Genomic DNA, 16716 nt, shown 5'->3' on the forward strand with positions numbered 1-16716 from the left:
TTATCCTCTGCACACCCTTGAGTTTTTCATAGCTGTATCTTCTCCAGAGGGATCATCTCATTTGCAACAGGAAAGCCTAAGAAACTCCTAGTGGCACTTAAAGGAATATCCGGATGAAAAGAGACCAAGTCACATGTTGCTATCATTCTAGAATATTTATTACATAGTTGAGCTTTCCACATCTGAGAACACACTTGAATATTTTCCTCTTTTTATTTGCAAAGTTATCTTTTCCATCTTAGTGTGAAGTCCTTACTGAGACGCTGACGCAATGTCCCATGCTGTGTTTACAGACTCTCTGGAGGTAAAGTGGAGGTGGGGAGGGAGCACGGGAAGAAGCAGTTCCTTAGCAATTGTTTTTCTCATTATGTTGTTAGGCGGCCCATCACCAATTATCCTTGGAAAGTATTTTTTTTAATTCATTTATATCATCAAGTCTTTCTATATATGATTGTTTTTCTGTTTTTCAATTTGTAATAGGAAGGACACCCTTTGAAATGGTGCTATATTAACTTCAGTTTTTGGCTCTAGATTCCAGCTGCTGTTTAATATCTTGCTTTTTAGGGCTCTTGGAGCCAATCCTCCCCTTTGTACTTGTAAAGTATAAACACATGACCTTTCCAGGCCTGGTAGTAGAACCTCCCCAGATGGAGCACATGAGGCTTGCAATTAGGAAGGAAGAAGAGCAAGTGCAGATTTGTTGGCTTCTGATGGCCAGCATCTGACAACCACACCCCCTTCCCTCAGGATGTGCTGGGAATATGATCAGGCAGGGGTGCACTGAAGTGACTCCAGCAGTTGAACAGTTGAGCCTACCACAGAAGTGTTTGATACACAGTGGGCATATGGAGAAGAGAAGACCATGCCGTGAGCCTCTGAGGAACTCAACATCTAGTTGGGTTGGAGAGGTATAAATTACGTAGCAAGAAAATAAAGTGATACAGGAATTAAAATAAGAGGCAAGTTATTTCACAGTCAGGGATTGTGGCAGGCTTCATGGAAAAGTATGCCTTTGATCTGGGTCTTATAGAAGGAGTAGGACTGAATATGGAGTTTATAAGGGTGAGCGTATTTTACATTAGAGGAAATCACCTTGATAAAATGATTGCCATCTAAGTGTGTAGCTTATTTGTAGTTACATGCATTTTAGTTTGCCAGGAGTTCAGATTCCATGTGGCTGAGAGAGGTGAGGAGAAAGGGAGGGATGAATCTCCAAAGGCATATAGAGGCAAATTATGGAGGACTCCATCACCAGCTTAAGATTTGCTGACTTTTTCATTGCTGTGTGTGTGTGGAGGGGAGTGGGGGGGCAGAATGGAGTCCTACTATAGTCATTAAAATAACAGATTTTGGGTTCCGAGTAACTTGGTTTACTATTCTGATTCTGTCATCTACTGGTTATGTGAACTTGTGAACTTGTGTAGTATATAATGCATCTGACCTTAAGGGTGTTTTTTTTTCCATCAATAAATGAGGACAGTAATGTCAATTTAAGAGGGAAATTCTGAGGATCAAATAAGATCCTGTACCTTAAATTCTTAGGCTAATACCTGCTGCTCAACACTCTGTGAGCTGTGATTTTGATAAATAGAAGGATGGCAATGCAACAACCTCAACACAAGTATCCTCCTCAGTTGTGGACGTGAATGTAACATCCCCTCTCTCCCAGGTAAGTAGGAACTGACCCTGCTCAAACCAGCTTATTGCTACATGGATGAGAACACTGGACTGAGCAGGGAGTCCAATGATCTCATGGAGAACAACTCAAGCCAAAGTCATATAGAATGTGTAACAGAATTATCAATGAAGAAAGGGAGAATCTAGAAGGCAACAAGAAGCATAGGGAAACTAAAGAAGATAGAAAGTCTGTGGAATTCAGCCTAGAATGAATTCCTTGAAGTGACAGGGCTGAGAGAGATTTTTATGTACCTACCATTCTGAGTTGCTCAGGAGGGAACAGGCACTTTGCTGGTCTGGACAGAGGGAATGATGGCTCTTCATTTCTTCTGTTAACCTATAAGAGTCTTTCTGAATATCAGCAATGACAGAAGATTGAGGAACTTATTGACATATTAAGATACACACCATGAATGGAGGCTCAATCTATATACTGATTAGAGTCAGGATCCGAAAGTGTTGGTAGCTGGGTAGATAAAACTGTCAGAAGTTAGGCTATGCATGGAGCACAAAGCCAGGACACCATAACTAAAGGAAGAACAGGGGCACCTGGGTGGCTCAGTCGGTTAAGCGTCTGACTTCAGCTCAGGTCATGATCTCACAGTTCGTGAGTCCGAGCCTCATGTCAGGCTCTGTGCGGACAGCTCAGATCCTGGATCCTGCTTTGGATTCTGTGTCTTCCTCTCTCTCTGCCCCTCCCCTGCTTGTGCTCTGTCTCTCAAAAATGAATAAACGTTAAAAAAAAATTTAAAGGAAGAACAGTATAACTAGTATCATCTAAAGCAGAAAGTTACTAAGCTAAGGGTATGTTAAGGTTAGAGGTTAAAGACGAGAGTCAGCACTAGAACTCAGCTCATGCCCAAAATTAGTTAATTTGGTCATGAAGCAGTTCCTTGCATTAGTATCTTATGTTATCTATGGTTTTGTATGGCTGGAGGAGCAGTAAGTTGGAAGGATCAATTTGGGTGCAGTTGATACTGGGAGAGGTATCAGGGAATCTTAGAATCAAGTCATAGAGGCTAACTCACAAAAGCAAAATGGGAATTAATAAGGATAATGCAAGTTCAGTGAGTCAGTGGGAAGCTGGAGGTCCAGACTTGGAAAATGAACAGGAACCACAGGCACAGCAGAGGGGTGATCAGAAGGACATGTGGTTTTTATGCCTCCACTCTGACCTCCAGCTGTCCCCATATTAATTATGGTATCACTTACTCATTTAAAAACCTGGGAGAACCTCAGATTGACCTCTGCTCTTGACTGGCCCCTGTCCTGAGCAAGGTAATGAACATATTCCTGTTTTGGCTTCCTTAGCGAGAAGTAAGCACCATTTCCCAAAATAATGTGAACTGAGAAGAGATCCCTTAAACAGAGACTGGGATGCTAATTGGAAAAGAGTAGTTGGGGTGTTAGATGTCTTCTTAGAGGCACTGAGGTAAAGAAGTACGAGGAGGGGATGGGGGAACAAAAGAAGATAAAGGGATAAAGAAAGAAGATAAGCTTCTCAGAGACAGTTTTCAGTAGTGTTAACACAGCGCTGTATTACAGATGAGTTCCACGAGAAGGTAAAAACTGAGCTGGTCCTGAAGGGTCAATGGAGAAATAAGAAAGGGGAAATTCCACAAAGCGGGACCAGTATAAGTAGGAGCTCAGTCTGATGACAGTTACTACCTTGTTTCTAAGTATATTAGTATGTTTGGAGTGCTGGGTATGTGTGAACTATTTACTCTTTGGCTTTTCTTTTCTTTCTTTTCTTTCTTTCTTTCTTGCTTTCTTGCTTTCTTTTTTTAATGTTTGTTTATTTTTGAGAGAGAGAGAGAGAAGAAAAGAGAGAGAGAGAGGCAGAGCACAAGCAGGGGAGGGGCAGAGAGAGAGGGAGTCATAGAATCTGAGGCAGGCTCCAGGCTCTGAGCTGTCAGGTGCTGGCCTCAAACCCACGGACCACGAGATCATGACCTGAGCCCGAGCCACTCAGGCACCCCTCTATGGCCTTTCTAATGAAAGGAATAATGGTAGGCTGGTGTAGTACCTTCAGGATGCCTTTTATCAGGGACAATTTGCAAGGCACATACTTTGGAAACCCAAGAAACCTGTGGTCATCTCTCCTCCTCTTTTATTTCTGGTACAAATCTCTTACTAACAGAGCCTGTGTATACTGAGATGAAGAGATGTTTGTCATATTAAACCTTAAACAGTTGAAGGTTTAGGAGGAGCTGAGTGACTTATTTGATGAGTGTAGATTTATAAGAATTTGGGCTTGGAGTATGGAATCAAATTCTCTCACCTAACCTGTGGGAGCCCATGAAATCTTTCCAGGAAAAATGATTGCAGTTGAGATTTTTGCCAAATAGTACCTCTTAAAAAAATCTCTATTTAAGTCATTCCTCAACAATAACTGAATATGTCTATTTTGTTATGCTTCTGACTGCTATGTGGCACTATTTATTTCTTTTTGAGAAGTATGTGGTAGAGAATAAGATAATTCTGATTACAACGAAGTGAGAGGACACTCATGTTATTTTATTTGTTTTGTCCCCTCAGTTGAAGCTTTGTGATTTTGGATTGTTCGTCATATACCCCTTTGCCTGCTATCATTTCCAAATGGTGACTCTTATACATGTATTTTAATATTCTTCATATGTCGTTTTAATGTTGTTCATCTGTTAAGGCTGAAGTGACTTTTTGTCTTTGTAACACTAGGATAATTTAAAGAGAATGTTTCTGAAGCATCATTTTATTTCATTGTAAATTGGGCCAAATAAAATATTTTTGTTCATTTGGGCAGCATGTCAACAGCTATGTATTTCAAACAAAAAGTGTGATTTCTTTTAACATTTTCAAGCAGTTCAGATGGAGAGGACCCTTGAAAAAGTTCCTGTTAAAAGTGATGTTGAGAGTTAGTAGTACAGATTGGAGGATAATATGGAAAAAAATCTCTGAATGTTTAACCTTCTCCTCTTTCCTATCCCCACACTGCCAGCTTCTATCATTTCTAACTTCCCAGGGTCTGTCTTTTCCAATGCTACCCATGATGGAATTAAGGTCTTAGAGAATCACATTTTCTTCTAAAGGATGTCTTGGCATTCAGTCTCTTGGCACACATCATCCACAGTTCTGTCACCACCTGTTGTACCTCATTACTTACAAATATCCAAGAACTTTGAAGTTTTAGAACTATTCATTACTGTAGGTTGGTTAAGAAGTACAGTAAAACCTTGGGTTGTGAGTAACTTGTTCTGCAAGTATTCTGCAAGATGAGCAAACATTTCTAATAATTTTTAAACATTTTTTAAAGTTTGTTATTTTAAAAGAGAGAGAGAGAGCGCATGTGTGAGCAGGGGAGGAGCAGAGAGGGAGGAAGGCACAGAATCCGAAGTAGGCTCCAGGCTCTGAGCTGTCAGCGCAAAGCCCGACATGGGGCTTGATCTCCCAGACCACAAGATCATGACCTGAGCTGAAGTCGGACACTTAAGCGACTGAGCCACCCAGGTACCCCTCTAATAAAGTTTAAGTTGATAAATAAGTGATGTCTTGCAATACGTGTAGTATATGACACCAAATTTCACATGATCACAACTGAGCCAATGGTTCTTGAAATTATCTTTCATATATGAGTGCTTTCAGTTACAAGCATGTTTCTGGAATGAATTATACTCACAAACCAAGATTTTACTGTACATGCTTTATCCTCCCATCTGCTTGGACAATGAACACCTGAGCCAATGAACACCAGTGATAACTAAGGAGGAGAGAAATTCTTATTTGTGTGGCACATATGTCCCACCTGTCCTTTAAGACAGCAGCACCTGGATAGATGTTCAGAGGATATCTTACCATAGACAGTGATGTGATCAACATATTTTATTGGCATTTGCTGCTTCCGCCATATTTGTTGTCTAATGGATCTGAAATCATCAGCCTCCACCTGGTAGCAATTCCTGCAGCTAAGTTAAGTAGTTTTCAGAAACAGTCTTTGGGGAACTATTTATCTAAATGTAATTTACCAAGCTGGTTTGGTAGATTATCATGATATTAATATCAAGTGTACAGTTCAGTCGTTACATATGTATGTATATATGTACATTCACACATATATACACACCAACACATTTTATTTTTTTAAGTATTTTTAAAATTTATTTATTTATTTTGGGAGAGACAGAGACAGTGTGTGTGGGGGAGGGCCAGAGAGAGAAGGAGAGAGGGAATCCCAAGCAGGCTTTGCGCTGCTAGCTGCAGAGCTAGATGTGGGGCTTGAACTCATGAACTTGTGATATCATGACCAGAGCCAAAACCAAGGGTCGGATGCTCAACCGAATGAACCACGCAGGCGCCCCACATATGCACACATTTTTAAATTATTCATGGACTTACCTTGATAATGCTTAGGTCTACGTTTAAATGGCAACATGTTGAAAATATTTCCTGTATTATAATAATGTTTATTAGCGCTGTTATTTTGAGGCAAAAAAAAAAACCCATAAGAGACATTGTATTAGAGTTCAAGAATATAGACTCTGCAGCTAGATTACCAGTGTTCAAGTCCTGATTTTACAAGTTATTAGTTCTGTGACCCAGAGCTATTAGCTGTATAACGTTTTTGTGTCTTGTTGGCCTCAACTATAAAATATAAAATATGGATAATCGTCATGGAATTGTAGACCCAAATAATGTCCTTAGTGTGGATTTTATGGAGGTGTATTACATGAGCATATATACATCTCTTTTTTTTGTTATTAGATAGTGTTCAGAATGTTGATGTGTTCTTAATAGAATTAGAAATCCCAAATGTCAGAAAGAAAAACAACAGGTGAAAATGCACCACATTCAATTCTCATTCTGTAATAGTCTTCACCTTAAGTAAAAACTGAGTATGGATGGTCAGCAGAGAGCATGCTGGGAAGACCCGTCCCGTGCTGGTCTCTCTTGTGTGGTCTTGGCCAAGTTCTTAACCCCTCTCTACTCCTGTTGCCTCATCTATAAAAATGCTCCCTTGGATTACATGATCTCTAAGGTGCTTTAGAGCCACTCTAAAAGTCTGTGAATCTTTCTATACTTTGACATAATGAGTTTTACACATGGAATACTCTTGAAAGCATTTAGCTTTTTTTTTAACAAAGAGTTTTTCAGGTGTTTCCTCTTCTTCCTTCCCACCTCCCTTTTCCTTCTCCTTCCTTCTATTATGTAGAATCTGTAGAGATTCCAAACATGACTACTGCTTTTAGGATGGTGAAATAGTAGGATTTCCATTTCTAAGACACAGTAATTGAGATTCCATGAGATGAAATCCTTATAGTAGGTTAAAGCAATCTTAAAACACAAAATTTAATGTTCCTCCTCAGTGATTCATTATCCTCTCTGTTCCTTTGTTCCCCAAACTCAGTCCTTCCCCTACTTTCCCTTACCTGATGGACATCTTTCCTACATCTTTCTCAGCCAGAGTTCTGGTAGCCATCAGAGAACCATCCCTCTTACCTCCTGCCGCATCCACAGTAATTCAGTAACAGAAGTCATGACTATGTTACCTAACTTACCTGATACATTATCTTCTCCTTTCCCTTTCTGTTGCCACCACCTTAGCTCATGCTCTAATCATTTCTTGTGTGCATTATTTCAACTAACCTATTTCCCTTATTCTGATCTCAGATAGCCCCCATAAGTTCTCTACTTCTCTGCCAGAGTGGGATTTCCTGGAATGAATGTCTGATTATCATATCCATCCCCTAATACACTTTTCTAGTTTCTTACTAGCTCTTCGTTGAATGCCTCTTACCAAAGTTGTCACTTGATTTACTAGTCATTAGCCTCCCCTTCCCCTGACCCTCTCCCCTTTAGCTATGATAGCTATTACTGAACTACTTTCTTTTCTTTAGTACTTTTTTGTTTGCTTGTTTCTGGTACCTACTGCCCAGCTTTATCCTCCTGTTCCTACTGTCTGGAGTACTTGTCTTCATCTGCCGTGTAAATGCTCAGTTAGCTTTTCAAGATTCAGCTATTTCAAACACTTTGTGAAACTTCTTTTCCTGCTACACCATATCAGGCTACCAGGAATAAGCTTGTCTTTGGTGCCTCTACTGTTATTTGTAATAGAAATACCCATAAAAGAAATGATGGCAAAGTTACTCACTAAACAGCTGAGATGCACAGTGGACACAATGTTTCTTTTGTTGTTGTTGTTTTTTGTTTGTTTGTTTGTTTTTAAGTTGGGTTCGTCTCCTTCGCAAAGGCCCACAGTGGAAAAAAAAAATAGGTAAGATATATAACAGTGGCTACTTAAGTGATTGTCAGCATCTCTGGGAGAAAGTATGCAGTCTTGGATATTTCAGTCATCTGCCCCTATTTTAGGGGCAATTTTTCCTAAACTAGTCTGGGTGTAAGGTGTTGAAGAATGAGTGAGTTGCATAATCTTATGGGTAAACCATTGGGGTTCTTGGGTACTAAGGCTTCTGGTTCCTCTGGTCCCTGAAGGAGTACCCTTGTTCACCTGGTTGCTAGTCTTGCAAGTGAAGACAGCTACTAGCATAGATTGCGGACTGGCTTTGTGACCCACCTTTGTACCCTGGTTGGCTAGACCTTTCTTGTCTTAGAGACTTGCTGGCCTTTGAGGCTTTGCAGCCTCCTCTCTCTGGATCTGAGATTCTGGACTTTTACCCAGTCTATGGCATTTACCTCCAAGAGGGCCCTTATCAGGCCCAGTAACTTAATTCAGAGTCCAGGCAATGCAAGAATATTCAGGAGTGCAAACTAGAGCCTACTGCACTTGGCCACACCACTCTGGGAAACCTCTGCTGACTGAGGCCCACTTTATGTTTTTCTCCACTTATTTCGTGTTTTTAAAGGCATTCTTCTCCACCACCCCCTTTTCCACATATACCCTTTCAGTGTGTTCCCAAAGAGAAAAAAGGCAACAACCTTGATCTCAACATAGTGCTTTCTTGGTTCCTCTAGGACAACAAAAAGGTCATCCTTTTGTGTTGTACTCCTTCTTTCTTGACTCCTTCTTATGGAAAGGGCTTAATGGTAGAAAAGAATAGAATGTTTTCTTGTATTAGGGAACAGATTCTACAATAAGATTGAACATGCTTATCTCTTAGAAACTTACTGAGTGCTTTAAATATATATCTCATTTAGTTTTCATGACTCCCTATGACATAGCTGCTATTATTATTATTGTTATTATCATTCCTATTTTACAGAGGCTCATAAAAGGCCATTAGTATCCCATGGTTCACCACAGGCACATTGGCAGAGCCCAATACCTGTATGGACTACTCTAAAAGCGTCCTAAGTACAAGGTACCTTACATGATTTCATCAGTATTATCCAGCACTATTTTCAGTGTCACTCTGTATGCTACAGCCAGACTCACTTTTTTTTATTCCCCCAAATTGTCTTAATTATTTTCTTTTTTATTGTTATTGTTATTTCTGGACCATCTGCTGTTCCTTCTATTTGGAATTCTTTTTCCTTCTACATGCAGCAAGTATAAACCTCAGCTTACAAACTCGGGTGGCAAGAAATAAAAGTCTTTATTTTATAATTCAATTTTATCTTTTAACCAACCTCCTGTGAAGCCTGCAAAGAAATAGTTTTCAGCCTTTCTTGGGGCCCCACCGTGGTACGCTTACCTACCATGGTATCCAAGTAACATGTAGGTCTAAGGCATTACATGTGGATCATAGTGGCCATGAGAATATACTCTCAGACTACAAATTACAGGGAGCATTACTGACCAAAAGCCCCTACTACTGTGGTTTGAAAGCCACTGACACATTTATACAAGTTTCCCAGGGGCTTCTCCCAGCCAGTGAGTAAGTGTAGCAGGGATATTCAGGCAGACCTATTTCTGGAAGACATGGGATTTCTTTGATAGCCAGATTTGGTTCACAGACACCCGAACAATCTTGCTGAACCATTCTTCCATAACACCGCAGGCTGAGGCATTGCTTCTGTCAGCCTTCCTTCCGTCTTTCCTCCATTGGGAGATAAGACTTGTATTACTGTCTGAAGATAGTTACAATCTTTAAGGCTCCCTCCCTATTTTCTCTCATAAGTGTTTCCCTTAGTAAAATGTTGGCATATTTAATCCTGTCTTGGTATCTGGTCTGTTTCTAAGAAAACCATACTAAAATATATGGTATTTTGTTATCAAGTCGTCCCTTCCTACCAGAAACTACTAAGAGACCTGTCTCTCAGTGGACATGTTACCATGGCCCTTCAAATCTGCTGGCTCTTGGCTGTTTGAGTCCATGATTCCAGTGCGAGAATCTTCTGAGAGGTTACCTATGGTCTTCTGTGTCTAGTTACCCTAGGAAGTTAAAACCTTTCTTAGGCTTTGCTAATGCCAAACTGCCCTCACCAATACATCAAATGAGGCTACCTTCTATGAACTTATATTTTACTGGGGAGAAAACAGACAAAAATGAAATGAATGACTGAGCAAATAAGTAAAATAGTTATAGCTAGTAATCAGTCTTATGAAAGAAAAAATATATAAGTGTAATAAAAATAATTGTGTAATATTGCATTGAAATCAAGAAGGGTTTATTGAGAAGGTGGTATTTTGCTTAAGATTTGAAGGAGAAGTGATAATTATTTCTTAATATCTTCTGTTTAACATATAAAGTTATAGTTTCCACCTTATATATGAAGAAAAACATTGAGCTTGAGGTCAGGAATGTAATACTAGCCAAGTCCTCTTTTCTAAGTATCTATAAAATCTTCAGCAAATAAATAAAATTGTTAGGAACTCCATTATCTTACTGTTACTTAAATTAAGTGGTTTTTAAGATCCTTTCACCTCTAATAGTCCCTAAGTCAAGATCAATCAGCCACCCAGCTATTGATCTAGAAGATTGATCTTGCCAGCTATCTATCTAAAACCATGCTCTTTAACATCAACCTTTATATTTTTCAGAGCATAATGCAGCAAGGTCAGAGGTATTTGGGTTTGACTAGTGGTTTGCTTTCATGTATAATGTGTGAACTTGGTTCAAATTTTCAACTATAAAATGAAAATAATAGCCCTTTCTCATATTGTCTATGAGAGTGGAGATTATGTACATACAATTCCTAGCACAAATAAACTAGATGCGAAATAAACATTTTAAAGTATGCAGTTCAGAGACATTTAATACATTCATCTTGTGCAACTGCCAATATGATCTATTTTTGCAATCAATTTTTAAAATGATTTCTGTAACTCTGACAATCTTCTATCCTCTATTATGTACTTAGAAGAAATTATTTTTATCACTTTTTGTGTTCACCAGGATATATTTGACTTATCTAATTTGGGAGAGCAACACTGGTATATAACATTATAAAATTTTCAGGTATATGACATTATAATTTGATACTTGTGTATACTGCAAAGTGATGATCACCATAAGTCTAGTTACCATCCATCACCGTACATTTGAGCCCCTTTACCCATTTTACCCACCCCCAAAACCCTTTCCCTTTGGTATCCATGCTTTTTTGTTTGTTTTTGTTTTTGTTTTAGATTTCACATATAAGTTAAATAATTCAGTATTGGTGTTATTGGCCTTTCTCTTATTTCACTTAGGATAATACCTTTGAGGTCCAACCATGTTGTTGCAAATGGCAAGATATCTTCTTTTTTTATGGCTGAGTAGTATTGTGTATATATCTATTGTCTATATATTTCATATCTTCTTTATCCATTCATCCATCATTGGATATATTTTCTTTCTCTATCTTGGCTATTGTAATGCAGTGAACATTAGGTGTGCATATGTTTTACAATTACTATTTTGTATTCTTCATATAAATCCCCAGTGGAATAGCTGGATCATATGTTAGTTTGATTTTAACTTTTAGAGACACTTTCATACTATTTTCCACATTGGTTGCACCAATTTATGTTAGGAGATCATAGGATTTTTATCTTTTGTTTTGTTGATGTGGTGTATCACATTGATTGATTTGTGAATGTTAAACCATCCTTGTATCTCTAGAATAAATCCTACTTGATTACAGTGTATGATCTTTTAAATTCATTGTTGAATTTGCTTTGCTAATATTTTGTTGAGAATTTTTGCCTCTGTGTTCATTAAGGATATTGACTTGTAATTTCTTTTTTTGTGGTGTCCTTGTCTTGTTTTGGTATCAGGTAAGGCAGGCCTTATAAAAAGAATTTGGAAGCATTACCATCTTCCAATTTTTTGGAAGAGTTTGAGAAGCTTAGGTATTAAGTTTTTGAATGTTTGGTAGGATTCACCAGTGAAGCCATCTGTCCCTGGACTTTTGTTTGTTGGGAGGTTTTTGATTACTGATTTAATCTCTCTTTTTTAAAAATTATTATTATTATTTTTGAATTCTTTTATTGTTTATTTTTGAGAGAGATACACACATATACATACACAGCATGAGTAGGGGAGGGGCAGAGAGAGGGAGAGACACAGAATCCAAAGCAGGTTCCAGGCTGTCAGCTCAGAGCTGACATGGGGCTCGAACCCACCAACGGTGAGATTATGAGCTGAGTCAAAGTCAGACGTTCAACCAACTGAGCCAACCAGGTGTACCTAATCTCTTTTCTAGTAATTGATCTGTTAAGATTTTCTATTGCTTCATGATTCAGTATTGGTAGATCATATGTTTTTAGGAATTTGTCCATTCCTTATTAGGTTGCCTTATTTATTGGGATGTAACTGTCATAGTATTCTCTTATGATCCTTTGTATTTCTGTGGTATCAGTTGTAACTTCTCTTTCATTTCAGATTTTATTTATCTGAGCTCTCTCTCTCTTTTGTTTTTCTCTTGGTTAACCTAGCTATAGATTTGCCAATTTTGTTATCTATTCAGTGAACCAATTCTTAGTTTCATCAGTCTTCACCATTGTCTTTTTAGTTTGTATTTCATTTATTTCCACTCTGATATTTACTGTTTCCTTCCTTCTACTAACTATAAGCTTCTAATGTTCTTTTTCTATATCTTTTAGATGTAGAGTTAGATTGTGTATTTGATATTGTGTCTTGAGGTAGGCCTTAAGATACTTTCACTTTTTAAAAATTCTTTTTTCTTTTTGCTGCTTGAACTGAGTAATTTCCACTACCCTGTCTTCCAGGTTGCTGATGCATTCTTCTACTTTATCTAATGTGCTTTTGAATCCCATATATATATATATATATTTAGTTTAGCTCCTGTTTTCTTTAGCTCTTTGATTTCTGTTTGGTACTTTCTGATGTTTTACATCTCTTTTGTTTAAGTTCTCACTTTGTTCATCCATTCTTCTCTTGAGTTTGGTGAGCATCTTTATGATTATTACTTTGAACTCTTTATAAGGTTGATTGCTTATTTCTCTTTCATTAAGGTTTTTCGTAAGGCTTGTTCTTTTTGTTTGGAATGTTTTTCTCTGTCTCCTCCTTTAGCTTGATTCTCTATACTTGTTTCTGTGCATTAGGTGAAACAGCTACCTCTCCCTGTCTTGAAGGAGGGGCTGTGTATAGATGAACCTTTATGTGCAAACTTGCCCTAGCTTTTGGTTGGTTCTTGGACCTTTGTGATTATCTAAATCTTGATAGGTCCCAGTTGTTAAGGGTTTTCCAAGACCTGTCTGTGTTTCAAAGGAAGGGGTCTCAGAAAATGCCTACTTTCAGGCTAATTGTAAACCAGATTCTTAGGCAGCAGATTTTAATGTATGTAAATATAAAGTGTCTCTAGTTGATTGCAATTGTAAACCCTGCTGATTTTCAGACCAGGGGGTCTGGAACTGTGCCCTGAGTGAAAGTTGCAACAATTATGGCTTTAGATGTGTATACAAGCTCCTTTTTTGGAGATATCAGTGAGCCTTGGTGGTGCCATAATCGGGCACTGATATGATATTTTCCTGCCCATGTTTTCTGGGGGCACCTCTGCAGCCTTGGGATTTGTGGCAAACCTGAATGTTGTCCCTCAGGCATGATGATGAGAATATAGGTTCTTTTCATAGGAAGACTGGGGATGTGTTTCAATCTGCTGTTTATGCAGTGCCCTGGAGGTGGTATCCTGCCAAGGACTCTTTCTCTGATTGTTTCAGACCTGTGGGTCACAGAGATACACTCTCCCTTGGCCACCACAGTCAGGCAGTCAAGGGGCATACCCTGTGTGGGCTATTTGTGTCCACTGGCTGTGTCATGCTGAGGCTAGGTGTTCCCCAGCTAGACTAGGGTAGGGCATGCTGCCTCTATGGTTCATGGGGGCTGGGCACTTGCTACCCAACTGCAGAATATAGACTTTTGATTATTGTACTCTACAGTCTCACAAATGTGCATATATATGTATCTTAAATATTAAATGATTATAATATCTTACCTTATTTTTAGTTATTGATTATAGTGCTATTGCATTGTTTGTCACAGAATCTCCACATTAATCTCAGGGAATACTGGGAATCAATGTCATAAAAAATTAATGCACAACCAGATTAATGTGCCAATAGGTTTTGTTCTCACCATCACATCCACTTGCTTTCTGAGAGGTATAACTTAATTAAAACATGTCAAACTATGGGTGAATAGTAGTTTTATAATAATGGACTTGTAGTCTTGTGGAACATCAACAGCAGTGTCATGAAATGGCTTTTGAGGCCTTGAACTTGGCAGCCACTCCAAAAATTCAATTTGGCTTGCTAAGTAATGGAAAAGCCAAAAGTGAAAAGGGTAAAGCAGGAAGGGACTAGCTGTATTTATGGGTGGGCTTTAGAAATGAAACTGTTCCCAAAGCAGAAATGGAACATGGAACTCAACTCCCAAAGCTAATAAACTGAGGCATTCACATCTACAAATCACCCAACTTCAGTTTGGCTGCTTTTGTAGGAAAGTGTTTTCTAATATGGTGTGAAGTAAATGGGTCCTAGTGAATGTACAATGGTCTGATGTTCTTGGGACTCATGTTTCTATTGAGGGAATGTGAAAATTATGATGGTTTCTAAATATTTATAAAATATTGAGAGCTTTTGCACCCCTCCTCCCAAAGTCATTAGCTTGATATCAGCCTTAGTTTTATAATATTTACTAACAAAGAAAATAGGCATTTTTGTCTTTTGGTTAAGTGCAATAGGAGGAACTATGGTTTATAAATAATTTATAATTTTACTTAGAAAAAATTATGCAACTGTAATTTTAAAATATAAAGTAAAAACACAGTTTGACATGTGTTGAATTGGCCTATATATTACAGTTTATATCAGATTAAGTTGTGAAAAGTTAATTGGGGGAATATTTTTAAGATCTGCTTTTTAGTAAATACAGATTTAGGAGATAAAACCCATGAATACAAAACTTTTCATTTATTTCTAATGCTCTTTATGGAAGTTAGATGCTAGCACTTATTAGATTTTTCTGTACTCTTAAGTCCTTTTATTCATCCAGGATTCTCCTCATCACTTTTAAGAACATTATGATTATTCAGAGATTATTCTATGATTTTGTTAAAGAGATAATTATGGAAAAACATGACAACCATCTTTTCTCACCAACCCGATACCTGTTTCTTTGCTTTGAGTATTAGAGCATTAGAGTACCTGAGCATTAGAATCTGGGAGTGCCTGGGTGGCTCAGTTGGTTAAGCATCTGACTTGGGATCAGGTCATGATCTCACAGTTCGCAGGTTCGAGTCCCCACATCAGGCTCTGTGCTGACAGTTTGGAGCCTGGAGCCTGCTTCAGATTCTGTGTCTCCGATTCTCTCTGCCCCTCCCCTGCTCACGCTCTCCTCTCTTTCCCTCTCTCTCTCTCCCTCTCTCTTTCTCTCTCTCTCTCTCAAAAATAAATAAATATTAAAGAAATTAAAAAAGAATCTGAAAAATATGTACTTTTAAATCCAGATTCTAATCTAGATTGACCTTGGGTACACCACTTAATCTCACAGAATCTAAATTCCAACAACAACAACAACAATGACAAATATATAATATTTGAAACAACCTCCCTCAGAGTGTGGTGGTGAGGATTCTGTGAGCTAAGTACATGAAAGCTACATGGCAGGGTGGCTGTCACATAGACATTACTCAGTAAGTGTTAATATCTTTCTCCCAATTATATGATCACATAACATACTGTATATATCATTTCTATCCTCACATAGCATACATTAAACAAAATGTGAACAAAACTAAACCTTAACTGAAAGCAGTTTTGGATGTGTTATGGATATTAAATTATTATGGGAATTTTAATTTCCTCTCCTATTTTGCAAATCCACATCTTCACCATTTCTTTGTATTTCTCTCACACGTATGTACATCCAGACAATGAGAAGGATATTTCTTCTTACCACGATCTCAGAATCTCTGGAAATTTCTGTTTTGAGAGCGTGTTCTTCTACCATATGGATTTTCAGAGACTTAGAAAGCATTAATTTGTCTTTTTCTCCTATTATTTCCTTAGCGAATAAAAATTAATCTTGGGATATTTTTTCTTTACACTAAAACTCTGAAACAGTAATGTGTTCCATCCAAATTGGAAAACTAGGTATATAAAACTTAAATTTTACTTTCTTGGGTTTTGTTCTTACTAATGCAACATCTTGGTGTGCTCACTGTAAGTTGCTTCCTATGACTTCAGGTTATTACCTGGTAGAACTAAGACCTGTCCCTAATGCCCTAGTTACTCCATTCTTCAGCCTTTTTGTGTCTAACACCCTTGGCATATCAGAGACCTTCATGTTCCTCTCAAATGATTTCTAAATGAAATCCTTTCACTTCCTTTTCAGTTAGTAAGTTACTGAGTGAGATATGTCATCTTTTACGTCTCTCACAGTTTATGGCACTTTTGCTCATAGTGGCAGACTGAATATTTAATAAATGAGCAAATGTATGGATGGCCCCCTATTGAACACAGAGATACAAAAGTAGGCTAAAACATTATTTAAAATAATCCATATTTTAAAAGAGGCCTCTGTACTTACAGTTTTTGCATAAATATAAGAATATGAGAAACGATTCTACCCCATAGGGCTTGGGATATATTTTGATGCTACCTGTATGTCACCTTTTTCTTCTCTCTTTGCCCAACTTAGCCTAGATGTCCAGGAGTTACTG

The sequence above is a fragment of the Acinonyx jubatus genome, chromosome B4, assembly GCF_027475565.1.
Source record: "Acinonyx jubatus isolate Ajub_Pintada_27869175 chromosome B4, VMU_Ajub_asm_v1.0, whole genome shotgun sequence".
Taxonomy (NCBI): Eukaryota; Metazoa; Chordata; class Mammalia; order Carnivora; family Felidae; genus Acinonyx; species Acinonyx jubatus.